The following is a 5,187-nucleotide window of genomic DNA, read 5'->3' as shown; positions in this document are numbered from 1 at the left end:
TTGGGTGGCGTCTGGTTATTTGTTAATCTAGCCACTGTGCTAAATAAAAACCTAGGATTGTTTTGGTTGTTTTCTATGAGTTTGTGGATATGCTCGGCCCTGGCAGCTTTTAGAGCCTGTCTATAGCTGGACATACTGTTTTTCCACGCAATTCTAAAAACTTCCAAGTTAGTTTTTCTCCATTTGCGCTCAAGACTACGAGTTTTTTTCTTGAGAGAATGGGTATTACTGTTGTACCATGGCGCAGTATGTTTTTCTCTAACCTTTTTCAATTTGATGGGGGCAACAGCTTCTAATGTATTAGAGAAGATAGTGGCCATGTTGCTAGTAATTTCGTCTAGTTCATGTGTATTTATGGGTACACAGAGCAGTTGAGATAAATCAGGCAGGTTATTTGTGAATCTATCTTTGGTGGCTGGAACAATAGTTCTGCCCGGACGATAACGCGGAGCCATATAGTTAATATCAAGAGAAACACACGGAGTAGAGGTGGTGGGAGAGTTAGCAGCATGCTGTATACTTACCTCGGACTTGTGAGCGTCAGCCTGGGATGTTTCTAGCGCAGCTCTCCGCTCTCTCAGCTGGGTCTGCTTCGCCACCAGGTCGCCACCGAATGCAGCTCGAACGTGTCCTCACCTGCACTCAAAGGTAGACACACATCCGCCATTAAAGCAAGTAACAGTGAATAGTGTATTAGTAATGTAAGCAAGATTAGCGGCAACCGCGCTGGCGATGCTAGCAGGCTATATGCTAATAGCGGACTCAGGAAGTCAAAAATAGAACTAGTGATAACAAGGTGCTCTGATTGTTTTTGTTGTAGAATACGATAGGGGATATATTCACACGTTATAGAAACGAAACTACAAGCTAATCAGTGTATTCAGTAGGTGTAATGTATTGTAAGTCGCTTCAGAGGTAATGCAAGTATTACATACAATAATAAAACAGTGCATTGACATAAAAAAGGAAATTTACTTTTGGTACTTAAGTACTTTTAAAAGCAAGTACTTCTGTACTTTTACTTAAGTAAAAATCTGTATTTACAACTTTTACTTGTAATGGAGTAATATTTGACCAGCAGTATCTGTACTTTCACTTAAGAAATGGAGTTGTCTACTTTGTCCACCTCTGGCTACAGCATACGTGGCCCTAGTTACCTGTGGTTGGCCTGGCTGTGCGTCACTCAGAAAACAACAGGCCAATCAGAAGTGAGGCTCATGAATATTAATTAGACAGGCCAAAATCAACCTGTTCAAAGCAGAGCTCCTGAGAAAGGAGCAGTAAAAATATATTTAGATGGTTTTTGGTACTTATACTGCAAATATATATACTTAAGGACATCAAAACCTAAAATAAAACTCCAGAAAGGTGTATAATATGTGACCTTTAATGTTACCGCATTGGACTGAAATTTAGTGACTTCACAAAGGGTATAGCTACTTCTCAATTTTTTTTAAAATAATTTTCATACTTTTTTGAGGGAGATTTTTCACCTTGTTACACTTGTGGTGTTTCTGGGCAAAAATGACCCGGCCTAAAAAAAAAATTGCTTATAAATCACTATGCTATATTATCACCAAAGATTGGATTAAATCTTTTTGTCAACTTATTTTCTTTCATTTAGGACTGGTTTTGTATTTATATTTGCATCTGATTAATCGTAGGCCTCATTTATCTGACAGTAGACACCTCATTTTTTGAGTGAAAAAAGCATTTATGAATGGTGAAAGGCTTTTATTTTGTACAAAATGGCATGACTTTTTGAAATTTTGTACAAATTAAAACATTTCAAACCAAACTTCCTGATTAAACATTAAAAGCACACTAGTGTGATAAACAGTGCAAATTTTCATAATTTTTTATCTCATATTGTGAAAATTATACATAAAAAAAAGTTTTCACTCAAAATTAGGTACCTACTGTAACGGGGTGAAGAATCACACGACAAGTAATCTCAATCAATACCCCGGAGGGTGGATTTATTGGGGTGATGGGTGCTAGTGAGAAAGGTCCAGGTAGGTGCTCCGGTGCCGTGAGTGCTCTCTTCCGTCTTCCCAGTGCAGAGGGTCCGTGCAGTGCTCCTGTGGTGCTGGTCGGTCACACGCTGCTTCCTGTGGGAAAAATGAGAGGGCGAGTTAGTGCTCAGTCTCATGGAGGAGTCTCCTAGATGGCAGGGCATGCGTGGCTTATGTAGCCGCTGCCTGATGAGGTGCAGCTGTGACCGATCAGCCTGTGATGATGGCCAGGTGCTCCTCGCTTGTTTCCAGGTCGACGCTGACAGGGCGACGCTGATGAAGCCTCGGGATGCTCGTCACAACCCCCCCCAAGCGTCGTTCTGGTCCTGTTAACAATATGAGATACTAGGGGAGAGCTAGGGGGTGGGTGGGGAGTGACCCCTGACAGACCTGCGAAAGCTGCCAAGATCCGAGAGAGGCCAGCCCGATGACGTACCTCGACGTGGAAGTCCTGGAGCGCGACGAACCATCGGGTCACCCTGACATTGGTATCCTTGGCGCGGGCCATCCACTGAAGGGGTGCGTGGTCCGTGACCAGGGTGAACTTCCGGCCCAGGAGGTAGTACCGCAGCTCCAGGACTGCCCACGTGACAACTAGGGCCTCCTTCTCCACCGCAGCGTAGTTCCTCTCGGCCGGGATCAGCTTCCTGCTGATGTAGATGACCGGATGCTCCTCACCCTCCTGGATCTGTGACAGGACGGTTCCCAGTCCTGTGTCGGAGGCATCCGTCTGCAGCAGGAAGGGGCAGCTAAAGTCCGGGGCTCGGAGGACGGGCTCCGAGATAAGGGCTCCTTTCATCCTCTGGAAGGCCTCCTCCAATGCCGGTGTCCACTGTACCTTCGCCGGCTGCCCCTTCCTGGTCAAGTCTGTCAGAGAGGCGGCTAAAGAGGAGAAGTTGGGGATGAAGCAGAGATAATACCCGCCAACCCTAGAAAGGCTCGTACCTGGGTCTTGGTCTCGGGTCTCAGAGCCGAGCGTACTGCCTCCACCTTCTTCTCCTGCGGCCGAATGAGACTACGTCCCACCTGGAAACCCAGGTACTTCGCCTCGGAGAGGGCAAGGTGGCATTTGCGAGGGTTGGCGGTGAGTCCAGCCCTCTGGAGCTCCGAGAGCACCCTCCGTAACCGGTCCAGTTGGTCTTCCCATGCCTCGGAGTGGATCACGACGTCTTCCAGATAGGCCGCGGCGTAAGCCTGATGGGGCCGCAACAGGATGTCTATCATCTGCTGGAACATGGCGGGTGCCCCGTGGAGGCCAAAAGGAAGGGGCCGGTACTGCCAGTGGCCACTAGGGGTAGAGAAAGCAGTCTTAGGTTTGGCATTCTCAGAGAGGGGTACCAGCCAGTAGCCTTTGGTGAGGTCCAACTTGGAGATATACCGGACCCTTCCCAGCCGGTCCAACAGTTCATCCACCCGAGGCATGGGGTATCCGTCGAACTCGGATAACTCATTGAGGCGACGGAAGTCGTTGCAGAAACTCAACAACCACGGGATCAGAGATGGCGAGGGCCGCGAGCTGGTCTCTAGTCCCCATCCACTTCTTCAGGAGGTTAATGTAGTAGAGCTGCTCGGCTCTCCTCCTTCCAGGCTGACGCACCCGGTACGTCACCGTCCCAATCTTCTCCAGCACCGTATAGGGACCCTGCCAGGTGGCCAGGAATTTGCAGGCCGCGTTGGGGACTAGGACCAAGACTCGGTCTCCGGGCCGGAACTCCCGTGGTTGGGCTGCCCGGTTATAGTAGCGCTGTTGGGCCTGCTGCGCCTTCGTCAGGTGTTCCCGGACTAATGGCATGACCCAGTCGATCCTTTCCCTCATCTTTTACATGCTCGATGACAGAGCGAAGGGCTGCCGGCTGTTGCTCCCAGGCTTCCTTCGCCACATCCAGGAGGCCGCGGGGTTGTCGGCCAAAGAGGAGCTCGAAGGGGGTGAAGCCAGTTGAGGCCTGCGGGACTTCACGGATCCCAAAAAGCACATAGGGGAGCATCAGGTCCCAGTCGCGTTTATCCTCAGCGACCACCCATCTCAACATCTGCTTGAGCGTTTGATTGAAGCGTTCGAACAGTCCGTCGGTCTGGGGATGGTAGACCATTGTCCTCAACTGCTTCACCCGCAGCAGCCGGCAGAGGTCAGCCATTAGCCGGGACATGAAGGGGGTACCCTGCTCGGTCAGGATCTCCGCTGGGATGCCGATTCGGCTGGAGAGCAGGAAGAATTCCTGGGCAATGGCTTTGGCGGTGGCTTTTCGGAGGGGCACTGCCTCAGGGTACCGGGTGGCATAGTCGACTATCACCAGGATGTGTTCATGTCCCCGGGCAGACTTAGGCAACGGCCCCACAAGGTCCATCCCGATGCGCTCGAAGGGCACCTCGATGATGGGCAGTGGTATCAGCGGACTGGGTGGAGGTCACCTGGGTGACGTCCCTTGGCAGGTCAGGCAGGCTTGGCAGAACCACTTCACGTCGGCCTTCAAGCCCGGCCAGTGGAAGCAGTCGCGGATCCGCTGGATGGTGTTCCCGGCTCCGAGATGCCCTGCCAAGGGATGGGAGTGATTTGTTTTGGTGGTTTACCTGTATAAGAAGTATGGAGTTGCTTTGCTTTTTTCTGGACTTATCACTTCTGTTTTGGTGCGTGGCACCACCAACAATAATTTTTCCTCCCCCCTTCGCTGCGTGACACAGTACAGCAGGCCATTTTGCACGACGAAATGCGGGAGAGGGTGGGGACCAGGCTGAACCTCCTTGCCTTCGATGACCCGGACCTCGGTCCATCCATGCTTCAGCCTATTGTCCTCCCACTGTTCCTTCCCAAATGAGCCCCCTCCCGTCACCTGTTGGAACACATCGTAGAAGAAATTAGGATTTTGGGAGGGGGACTCACCTTCTCTCCCACTATCCGAGGCCAGGAGCACGGGCTGCTGACGAGGTCCTGTTGGACTTCCGTTGGCATGGGCTCATCCCACGGAGAGGGAGCCGCTGGCCTGCCTACTGGTCGCGGGGTGCCCTCCAGCATCCCAGTGTTGGGGCGCATCCGCCAGGTCGACAGCCTCCACCAGCTTGGAGGTGGTGGTTGGGTTCCTCATCCCCACTGCCTGTCGGTCAATCACCACGCGCTCCGACACCTGTCCAGCCGATGGAGCCCCCTCCAGCAGCCAGTGCTGCGCGAGTCGTGTGA

The sequence above is a fragment of the Sinocyclocheilus grahami genome, unplaced genomic scaffold (assembly GCF_001515645.1).
Source record: "Sinocyclocheilus grahami isolate Dianchi unplaced genomic scaffold, SAMN03320097.WGS_v1.1 scaffold591.1, whole genome shotgun sequence".
In the NCBI taxonomy this organism is placed as follows: domain Eukaryota; kingdom Metazoa; phylum Chordata; class Actinopteri; order Cypriniformes; family Cyprinidae; genus Sinocyclocheilus; species Sinocyclocheilus grahami.
Note: the sequence above shows the minus strand (reverse complement) of the source record.